The following is a 12,227-nucleotide window of genomic DNA, read 5'->3' as shown; positions in this document are numbered from 1 at the left end:
ACCAACTCTCCAACAGAGCACCTTACCTAAACCCACGCCCCTGTCCTATTCCAATAACCTCACATATTTACCCCGCTAATCCCCCTGACCCACACATCTTTTGGAGTGTGGGACGAAACCAGAGCACCCAGAGGAAACTCACGCAGACATGGGGAGAATGTGCAAACTCCACACAGTCACCCAAGGCCAGAGTCGAACCTGGACTCTTGGTGCTGTGAAGCAGCAGTGCTAACCACTGTGCCACCATGCCAACGAGGCTGAGGAAGACACCATGAAATCTAGAGTTCCTCATGAGTAGTGTCAAAATCGGAAAATGATTTATTTTCATTAAGTCATCTCAATTAAACATACTTTTCTCGAGAAAGTTAGGAGGTTGAATGAGGGAGTCGAGGTAAAATCTTCACTAAAGCTCCACAAATTGTCAACAGTGCCTCTAATAAGTGCCTGGTTCTATCAAGAATGCCTGTACATACACTCCACTGCAACTCTTTACCATTAAAACATCAGCAATGAACTGACTGAATTAAGCTTGAGCATTGTGAATGAATAACTGCAAGAATCCTGCATCATTTCATTCCTTATAACTTTGATACTGCAAGATTTATCATATATTCTAGTAATTTATGCAGTGCTTTATAGGTACCAAGTAGAATCTTGTGCCCTCTCCCATGGTGAATTTGGTGGATGGGGAAAACTTAACCAGGCGGAAGGTTGGCAGAGGGCAGTGCCGCCTTCCTGCCTCCATCCTGATTAAGTCTGTGGCAGGATTGCCTGTAAAAGCCTGCCTGTTCCATGCCAGCTGAGGCCTGTTGGAGTAATTAGTGCCTCATTCCACTTCCATTGGTATTAACTCAGAGATGGATGAGGGAATATGACAAACAAACCCTGTTGGGGTTGCTTGCTGGCTCCACGGGTGCCTGGGAAGGGGGGTCTGCTGAGAGACAGTCTTCCTCTCATGTTAGCGACCCGCCACCCACCATCACTGGCCTGACATCCAGTGACTATCTTAAGCCTTGAGTGGGCATCATGCTATCAGCACTCATCACCTCCCTGTTGGTGCTGCCATTCAATGGAGTTGGTAGCTCTGGATGGGCAGCGCTTCCAGTTCCCTGACGTTCTTGATCCTGGGGAAGGCTTGCTGCTTATGTGCTTGAGTGGAACAAGATGCAGCGGCCTTCCTTTAAAAAGGCAATGTGGAACTCCTGTTGACTCTCTAGCCAGCGGCTGAGATGCTTACGTCCTCCACAAGATTCCACCCACCTATTCTAAGATGAATTTAAGCTAAGCTTTTGAATTGTGATATCAACGTATTATAAATTCACTGCAATTGAAGGATTCTATACACATCCAAAATGTGTGCGGCTTTAACAATGTTCATATGTTTTTATGATTTGAATTCCTACATTTTTTCACATCTTATTTTAATATTTACATGGTTTTTCCCAATTCAGGGAACAAACAATTTTACTTGACTCAGTTGCAATCTTGTTCCACGAATAGACAATATTAGTTATACTATTTGCCCTATCATGAGATATATTCTGTTATTTCTCCATTAATTGTCAAGCACCCAAACTTAGAAAATTAACCAGAAGTTTACTGGGTGAATATTGTTGTTAGTTAGCCTTGTGTATAAACATAGGTCATTAATGCTCCCAAGTTTAGGATCTGCTTCCTCTGATAAATGACCTACTATTTCTGGAGGTGAATCTATTTATTTATATAAGTAGGAACATGGATGTTCTGATGCTGGCAAGAGAGTACATTTACATGTGAAACTTTTCATATGCAAGAAACAATACTTTTCACTGTATACTAATACATGTGACAATAATAAATCAAATCAAATTATTAGTGTCACAAGTTGGCTTACATTAACACTGCAATAAAGTTACTGTGAAAATCCCCAATCGCTACACTCTGGCATCTGTTCAAGTACACTGAGGGAGAATTTAGCACGGCCAATGCACCTAACCAGCACGTCCTTTTGATCTCACAGAGGCCCCTCTTTAACTTTGAAAATAGAAAACTTTTAAGGTGCCAACCCTAACGTCCAATTTTAATCTGTCTCTAGAAGAAAACAGGGGAAAAGTTAAGTCCATGTAAAAAAAATCCTGCCAGACACAACCCGTTGGAAAGTTAAATATGTAAATTTGCATAATGCGTATGGTGCAACTGTAACAAGAATCTTTCGATGATTCAAAGGAATATCGTAACATTGTTTGCACCTAAACCAAAATAAAAATGACAGCTACCCCAGTGGTACAGAAAAGCTTTTGTGGATATCTGGGCAGAGAACAGGCAAAGCACTTAACACTCTTTCTCAAAGTTGCAGTCTTTGCTTTCCAGCATTTGCAGTATTTTGCTTTTTGTTAATTTCTGGTACAACATTGGATTTATGGTGAACATTGTTTTTGCAGCAAGCACGGACTGGTTGGTGAGATAGAACTCTAATATCAGATATTTAGTGCATGCTTTGTAATCAACATTGAAAGTGGCGAGGAACTGGCTGAAGCTCCCATGAATTTAGTGAGGCACATGCCCACTTGTTTGTGATACCTATCTTGTGTACCAGAGGATGGTTTGATAGTTGCCTGCATTAATTATTAGGTTGATTAAAAATTCAAAATGAGCACTTGGGCATTTGTCCTTTGGGTGAAAATAACTTTTTCAGTCAAGTCAACAACATCTGCATACCTGTGTCCAAATAAAATTTGACATCTCTGAGCCAGTAGAACCCTTGCTCTGAGTCCAGTCATAAACAGAGAATGCAGTGCATTAAAGCACACCTTTCACCTTTGACATCTTGGACCTGTTGGGATTGATTGTTTCTTCTGTGAGAAGTTTTGCCAGTTCCCAGTCAACATACAAGTCGCAAAATTGTGTGCGAGGATAATCATGCTTAGAGACTCGCCTCTCACCTCCTTAGCTTGGCTGTGATTCCAAACCAGAGCAAGGCAATAAAGGTTTCGGGTATTTTTTTTACAATCTTTAGAGGTCGCAGATGCAATAAATCTGAACATTCATAATCCAGGTGATTGTTGAATCGCATCCCATGGTGTAAATCTGCCTCAGAATTTGGCAGTGATACAGCAATCTTGCTTGGAGCAGTGGAAGAAGCAAGGTTAGAGAATGTTAAAATGGAAATGTTATACTAGGTAGTGCGAATGATCAGTGTCTGTAAGGCTGGAATGTGGTTTGAGAAATTTATGATTTTAGCTGGATATTATTATCCCAGCTCAATGACATTAATGTTTGTGGACTCAGAAGTTTAGCTTGTTTAACAGTTTATCTCGGCAGACATACTGAGCCACAAATTGTCACTCTGCTAATAGATATTTCTAGCTCCAACCAATGCTATTTCTTTTAATTGGTAAAATCCTGGTGGAGGCTGGTGCAATCAAGGAATTCAATAGGGCATTAGATAGTTACTTGAATAGAAGCAACTCTACAGGGCTAGCTGGAAAAGTCATGATGCTCATTTGGAGAGACACAATGGGCCAAATGGCCTCCTTCTGTAACAATTCTGTGATATTTCCAACTCCAACCAGTGCTAGTTCTTTCAACTTGAAAAAATCCTCTTGGAATTGTTTTAGATAGGGCGGCACAGTGGTTAGCACTGCTGCCTCACAGCACCAAGGACCCAGGTTCAATTCCAGCCTCGGGTCTCTGTGTGAAGTTTGCACTTTCTCCCCGTGTCATGTGGGTTTCCTCCAGGTGCTCCGGTTTCCTCCCACCGTCCAAAGATGTGTGGGTTAGATTGATTGGTCATGGTAAATTGACTCGAGTGTTAGGGGAATTAGCAAGTTAAATGTGTGGAGTTACGAGAATATTTCTTGAGGAATTAAGGGCTATGGGGAGAGGGCGGGTAAATGGAGTTGAAATCAACCATGATTGAATGGTGGAGTGGACTCGATGGGCCGAATGGCCTTACTTCCGCTCCTATGTCTTATGGTCTTATGGTCTAATAGGGCCTGGGTGGGATTGTGGTCGGTACAGACTTGATGGGCCAAATGGCCTCCTTCGGTACTGTAGGGATTCTACGATTTTCACAGACTAGAATTTTGGTTTTGAAGAAAACAGCAGAGTCAATTAATCATTTTATTATTTGCCCTTGTAATAGAACAAATTATATAAATAGAAACATGGATGTTCTGATGCTGGCAAGAGAGTACATTTACATATGAAACTTTTCGAGGATATATTTGATATGCAAAAAAGGACCAGATTAATGAACTGTACTAATTAGAACCAATTTCTATAAAATTAAATTAGTTGCAGAATAGACTTTGCCCTGTAGCACAAACCAGAAGTTCTTTACATGTTTATGCAATAAACTGGGAATATTAGTGGTGCTAAAAGGAAAATTTATTAAAATGAGTTTATGTGAGGAAATGAATTCATTACGCTTTATCCTGCGACTGAGATTTATAATATTTGGAAGATATATTAATTGACTAAAGTTTAATGCCTCAATTAATTAAGCCAAGTTTTATATGGAGATTATATTGATTAAAAAAAACAGCATTTTCAGAAACCAAAATATTAACTAAATTAGTTTAACTTCATGTTACATGGACAAAGTATGTGAAATTAATGTTGTCTAGATTCAACACCAGTAACATTGTTTCAGAAAATAAAGCTTTATGAGCTTTTGATGTTTCTAATTAAAAAGGAGCATTCTCTTGCGATTTTACCTTATCACATTCATTACATTGTCATTTTTGTTGTTTGCAGCTCACAGTATTCACTTTGCACAGCTGCAATGATGAGCCATCTGGTGTCTATCCAGGACCAGAGACTTTCCGCGGGAAACGTGCCAAACTGTGTTCAGAACTGAATTTGTTTTAAATGGTAAGAACTGGTCTTGCAAGTGAAAATCTCTGCCTTGGTGGAACGTTGAGTGAGCTGATGGATTTCTGGCTCAGATTTCTGCTCATCTCTGATTACACCAGTGTGCTCTTTCCTTCGCATGAGACTAACGTGATTTCATGTAAAGAGTAATTAAAAACTGATGGCAAACAACTCCATACCAACGCCCCTGGACTAGGGAAAGCGAAAAGCAGCCAGGTTTCTTTCCTGAACATTACCTAGTGGCTCCCACTGGATAGAGCAAGACACAGAAGCAGATGCTTGATGGGTTGGTCATATTACTGCATGCAGTATGTCAGCCAAGCATTAAGTGCAGTATCAAACTCCTCTTTCTGACTGGTGCATCTGGTCAATTGCTTGCTCTCTCTCCCTTTTCCATCTCTTTTCTCCAACTAGAAAATGCCTGTATGCTTTTCAGTCTTTGGATGGGATTTTACGACCGTTTTGTGGCGGGAAAATTTCATAAAACAGGGCATCAAGCTGGACACTTAGAAAAAATCTCGTAACTTTCTGCCCTTTATGTTTAGTTTAAGTTTATTTATTAGTGTCACAAGTTGGCTTACACTGCAATAAAGTTACGGTGAAAATCCCCTCGTCGCCACACTCCAGCGCCTGTTTGGGTACACTGATGGGGAATTTAGCATGGTCAATGCATCTGACCAGCACATCTTTTGGACTGTGGGAGGAAATCAGAGCACCCAGAGGAAACCCTCACAGAGATGGTGAGAATGTGCAAACGTCACACAGTGACCCAACCTGGGAATCAAACCCAGGTCACTGGTGCTGTGAGGCAGCAGTACAAACCACTGTGCCACCGTTCCACCCTTATGGAGGGTATAGACCCAAAAGTTATAAACCAACAATTCACTTCACAGATGCTGATTGTCTGGACAACATTTTCTGATTTTTATTTTACATTTCTAACGCCGGCAGGTTTTTAATTTTTTCCTTTTCCATATTAAAGTCATTATAATGATGGGGAAATTACACTTTCTGTGTTAAACGTGGAAAAGTCATGGCTTACCAAAAGTTTGTGTGGTGGATTTTTCTGGCAATTATGAAGTGAGCTCTGCATGCATCTGAGTGATCTGGCCCGAGCAAATGTCCTGACATCAGACCTAACTCCAAATTGGAATTGAGTTCCCAACAAGTAATTTGCCACTCTCAGGGGGCTTGTTGACTTGAGAGCAGGATACTTGTCAGTGCAGCATCTATATGAAGGAAAAGTTTAAATTGGCAATGAAGATGAGGGAGAAAGATTGTGGCGCCAATGCTGCTTGCAATGATCTTGGCCATTACCCAGGGATAGCGGCTGACAGGCATCTTCAATAGTTGTTCCCCCCTCCCCGCACCACCCTCCCCCCTGTACCCCCACCCCCCCCGCCACCCCCACCCCATTGGGAGATTGCCAGAGGGGAGCTTTATTTGTATGGGTCATGCATCTCAACACCTGAATGTTATCCAGTCTTGTTGGAAATGCACATTTGATTATGCTAAACAAAGACAAGATGTAGGATGAAATATTTGCAGATTTTGTAGCTCATCTCTTCACTTCAAGAGTTGTAAAATGTGCAGAGGAGGGCAATGAATTTGACATAGTTTTCTTGGACTTCAACTAGGCTTTTGATGAGGTCCCGCATGATAGACTGATAGTGAAGCGATACATGGGATCCAAGGAGAGTTGGCAAATTGGAGTTGGCTGAGTGGCAGGGAGCGGAGGGAGATGGGCTAGGAGTGTTTTTTGGAGTGGACAATTGTGCCCAGTGGGGTCCCACAGTGCTCAGTATTGGGGCCTTCACTGTTTGTGGTTTATATAAAGGATTTAGACTTGAATGTAGGAAGGTTGATCAGTAAAGTCACGGATGATATGAAAATTGGTAGGGTGGTAAGTAGTGAGGAGCGTAGTCTTAGATTACAGGACAATATCAACGGGCTGGTCAGATGGATTGATCAGTGGCAAATGGCATTCAGTCTGGATAAGTGTGAGGTGATGCACTTGGGGAGGACAAACAAGATAAGGTAATACATGACAAACGGCATGACTCTGGGAAACACTGAGGATAAGATGGATCTTGGTGTGCATATGCACCAGTCCCTTAAGGTAGCAGAACAGGTGGATAAAATGGTCAAGAAGACATATGGTATGTTTGCCTTTATTAGCTGAGGCATAGCATTTAAGAGCAGGGACATTATGCTGGAACTATATAAAATAATGGTTGGGCCAAAGCTAGAGTATTGTGTGCAGTTCTGGAATCTACATTAAAGGAGTAATGTGATAGCATTGGAAAGGGTGCAGAGGAGATTTACCAGGATGTTCCCTGGACTGGAGCGATTTAATTATGAAGAGAGATTGGTTAGACTGGAGTTGTTTTCCTTGGAGCAGGGGAGACCAAGGGGGAACATAACTGAGATGCTTAAAATTATGAGGGGAATGGACAGGAAGAAACTTTTCCCTTTGGTGGAGGGATCAATGATCAAGGGGCATAGATTTAAGGGAAGGGGCAGGAGGTTCAGAGGGGATGTGAGGAAAGACTTTTTCACCCAAAGGATGGTGGAGTCTACAACTCACTGCCTGAAAGGGTGATGGAGGCAGAGGCCCTCATAACATTTAAGAAGTATTTAGATGTACATTTGTGAATCTGAGGCATACAAGGCCAATTGTTGGAAAGTGGGATTAGTACAGTTTGGTGCTTTGTCATTGACTAGTGCAGACGTGATAGGTGGAAGGGTCTTTTTCTGTGTAGACCTCTATGATTCTATGGGGGCAATTTTACCATTTTTATTCTAAGTGCTGGGCAGACTTGAAACTGGGAGAGTTTCAGATCTGACTTTTCAGCCTATTTTTAGCTCCTCCCCCCCGCCATTCGCACTCTGCTGCAAAATTTTGAGCACATCAGATTCGTGCTGCAGAAGCCAGTGGGCGTGGCTTAATGCACCCGAAAGCTTGCAGAGAGAGGCAGTGCGCATGTGCAGGCCTCTGATGCTGCACGCGTGCAATAGCAGTAGCAGGGGTTTGACAGACAAGAGAGAGCTGTCAGGCCCGTGCTAGAGCAGGCAGCCTGAAGCAGCTTCCCCCCCTGTAATCGAGGGGGCCCATGGCCTGAGATGTAGCCCCGCTGACCCCCCCCCCCCCCCCCCCCCACTGCCCAGACCGATCGCGGACCCCCCTTCCCCCACCGAGTATGGATCCACCGCCCTCCCCCCACCGATCGCTGCAGAGTGGCAGTGGGCCCCCTCTCCCTCCCTCCCCCCCCCCCAACAAATGCCTGCAGAGTGGCAGCGGGCCCCCTCCCCCATTAGCCCTGCCCCCTGGCACTGCCCGTTGGGCATTTCCCAGGTGCCAGATTGGCATTGCCCAGGTGCCAGGGTGGCACTGCCAGTCTGGCATGGCCCAAGGAGCACCCCCGTTGCCCTCTGCCTCTCCAGTGGGCCTCAATGGCCTCCGCTTCCAGCAGCGAAGCCAAGTCGACTGCTCCCCCCACCCCCATTCATGGGGAGCATGTCTATTCCTCGCCAGTGAGAACCTTTCCCGGCAAGGTCATAACAGAGGGGTCGAGCCCGGACCATTGTGCGTGGGGCTCGGTAAGCAGGTGCAAATGCCCATTTTAATAAATTTAAACATATTAATCTGCCCTTCACCCATTTCTGGTGGGAAGCTGGATATCCGGCACTCATAAAATGGTGCTGGCCGCGAAAACTGGTGCCGATCACGTCGCGCCCAAAAACGGGCACAATGCGATGGTAAAATTGCCCCCTATGACTATAAAATAGCAGCTGTGTTGTTTCCAGTGAAACCAATCTATTTTCTCTCCAGATCCTACGACACTCTGCCAAAAAAATCAAGGGGGTGTGATCCACACCGTCATACAGGGGAGTGGAGTCTCATCATGCCGGCAAAATCCCGCTGCTCAGAGATCAGGGCGCCATCTTTAAAGGGAGTCCCGATCAGAACCTGAGTAAACCTCCCCCCAGCCCACTATGGAGGTCGCAAGGCACCTCACTCCCCTATCCCCGATCAGAGTCGACACTTCTCTAACACCCCCAGTCACTGGCCCCTCCCTCACCACCCCCACCCCCAATCATCAGCCTCTTCTCCACCTTCTCCCCACCACCACACTCCTCCCCACCCCCCCCAAACTCTGAGCCAGCACGAATCACTCTCTCTGGATCATGAGCAGGTTGCACCATTCCCCCAGACAGCGATTGTGGGCTCAAAATTGTCCCCCCCCCCCCCCCCGCCCCCACCTCCCCTGCCCCCGCCGAGCTTGTCTTTGATTAAGTGTCCATTAACACTTGAGATTCACATACAAATATTGGCCACTGGAGCAAGATACCCGAGGATTATTAGCTTCCAGGAAGTGTAACGTGGCGAGGAGTCAATGAGTTCAAAATATAGGAGAGTGATGAAGAAAGTGAGTGCAGAGATTGATGAGAATTTACAAGGAAAGTCCCAGTAACTGTTTTGCAGCCATCTACACCTAAGTTTCATGCATTTAAAATGCATCAGGCAGTGTTAAGCAATTACCCAGGCAGGACTGAAATCAATAATGAGTTCTGAAAGCAGAACAGTAATTTTCACAATCGCACACTTCTGTAAAATGTTACTTTTAGAACTTTTAAAGATATCTGTTTTTGTAGTTTATTCACTTTTCAAATGCATGCATGGAAAACACGATAAGGTACAATTTGAAAATCCATTGGAACGGGCCGGTCAAAGATATTTGCCTCCAGTAGAATCAATGCAATTAATAGTGAACTGGTAATTGTTGGATTCCGCATCCTGATTATTACTGAACAAATCAGCGCTGTACATCTTGTCTAGATATGGCACAAAACCAATTTATATTTTTACATTCTTACTTAAGTTGTGGACAAAAGTAGGTGCAGGAATGTCACACACTGACGTCCCATAACCTATTCTATAATTTATGCTAACTATGCAGCAAAATGTGGAAAGGGTCTCTACATAAATTACTGCAGAAATAGCATTAACCATTTAATTTATTATTGACCTGTTTTGTTAGTTTTTGTGACATGAATCAAGATGCAGTTCTTAAAAAAAAACGGTTGATGGATGGCTTGTGATCTCCAGAGAAAATGATAGCCTGATCTTTACTGGGTCTTGGAGAGAGCTGCAAAATTCAGCTCCCTAATGCCTGTGGTTTCACAACTGCGGGCACTATTTTTGTACCAAACGTTTTGGGTTTCAGGGGTCAGGTCACTTGTTCCCAGGCAAGTGTGCCAAGGTTACCATCCCCTTAGCCTGCAGCATGGGAGGGAGGTGGAGGAAAGGCAACACAGAAAAGGACAAAGTGTTCACAAAGGTGAGAGAGGGAGAAGAGTTCTCGGTATAGGAACATAGGAGTGGGAGTAGACCATTCGGCCCATCGAGCCTGCTCCAGTGTTCAATTAGATTATGGCTGATTATCTGCCTCAATGCCACTTTCCTCCACGATCTCCATATCCCTCGATGTCATTAGTTTCCAGAAATCTATCAATTTCTATTTTGAACGTGACCAATGATCGAGCATCCATAGCCCTCCAGGGTAGAGAGTTGCAAAGATTCACCACCCTCTGAGTGAAGAAATTTTTCCTCATCTCATTCTTAAATGGCCTGCCCCTTAGGCTGAGACTGTGGCCGAAACTTTACCGCTCCACCTGCCATGGGAATCGGAGCAGGAGAGGGGCGGACAATGGAAAGGTCTGTTGTTCTCGGGCAGGATTTTACGGTTTCGGGACGAGCGAGGCTGTTAAATCCTGCAGTGTGTCTCCTGGTTCTAGACCCACCAGCCAGGGGAAACATCCTGTCTACATCCAACCTGTCACGCCCTGTAAGAACTTTGTACATTTCAATGTGACCAGCTCACATTCTTCGAAACACGAGGGAATATAGACCCAGTTGCCTCAATCCCTTTTCATAAGACAATCCCACCTTCCCAGGAATTAGTCTGGTTAATCATTAAAACACTCCCTTAACGGAAAATATATCCTTCCTAACATAAGGAGATTAAAACTGTACAATACTCCAGTTGCAGCCTCACCAAGGCTTTATACAATTGCAGCACAGTATCTCTACCCCTGTACTCATACCCCCTTGCAATGAGGGCCAACATACAATTTACTTCATTAATTGCTTGCTGCACCGGCCTGCTAGTTTTTAGTGACTGATGGACAACGACACCCAGCTCCCTTTGGACATCAATACATAAAGTAGGATTCCTGCAGGATGCTATATATAGCCAGGGCATTTTAAGCAATACTCTTGACCCGATCTCAGCCAGGAATGTGTGTCCATATTACCAAAGAGATGCTCAGGGAAATCTCTCACATTTTGCGGGCAGAACTCATCCTTGACCTTATTCCGTTGGGAGCTGACAACTGCTTTTCCCTCGCTGCACATTGTAAATCAGAAGTCATAGTGGACTGAAAAGAAGGTGGGACGTGAGAAGATGGATTAGGTGGGAACATACCATCATCTTTGACCCTTTCAACAAGCACTGGCCACAGCCTCAGTCCAGGTCACTCCATTGACCACCTCCTCCATGGGGGTGAGTGCATGCGGCTGTGCCCAATACCCACTGGTTAGTTGTTGCTGCCCGTGGTTGTGTACCACCTTGTCCTGCAATTGAAATGGCAGTGTGCCAGTGAAGGTGGTGCAATGAATTTGGATGATGTGCCTATCATGGTTGAATAGTTGACAGTGTGTGCACATTGTGAGACACACTATGCAGCTTACAGCACTGGGGGTGAGGCAAAGACTGGTTTCTTAGTATGAGTAGTATTTGATAGAGATCGTTGGTAGGTGAATGAAGGATGGATGGTGGATTGATCAGTGTGTGAGACTCGGGACTGTTTCTTGTAAGGATATGGGGGGGCGGGGGTGATTCTCCCAAACACTGTGCTGCCGGGAGACTCAAGCAGAGGCTGTTTAGCAGGCTCCCCGCTGGGTGCCATGGCCTCCGCGAGTCTCCGGCTGCCGGATTTCCGGTGCCGTCAGCTCCGTGCCAGAAATCGGGAGATCAAGGTGGGGTAGGGGGTTGGTCGAGGCTGGCCCGGACATATCCGGAGAGATAGCGATTGGGGTGATGGTGGGGGTGGGGGGATGGGTGGGGGGGGGGACTGTGGGGGGGGTGCATGGCCAGCGATGCGGGGTTGCAGGGCTGACCAGCAATCGGGAGGCCGGCAGTGCAGGGGTTACTGCACATGCACCGATTTCGGTGCTGACAGATCGGCGCATGCATAGTGGCCCACTCAGCACTCTGCTGCCGGCCTCTCCAGCGGGAATTGGCCCCACCCCCTGATTTGTAATGAGATTCACTCTCGGGCTCTCTGCAGTGCAGTGTGGGAGATTCATT

This window comes from Mustelus asterias, chromosome 25, assembly GCF_964213995.1.
Source record: "Mustelus asterias chromosome 25, sMusAst1.hap1.1, whole genome shotgun sequence".
In the NCBI taxonomy this organism is placed as follows: Eukaryota; Metazoa; Chordata; class Chondrichthyes; order Carcharhiniformes; family Triakidae; genus Mustelus; species Mustelus asterias.
This window is presented reverse-complemented; position numbering follows the sequence as displayed.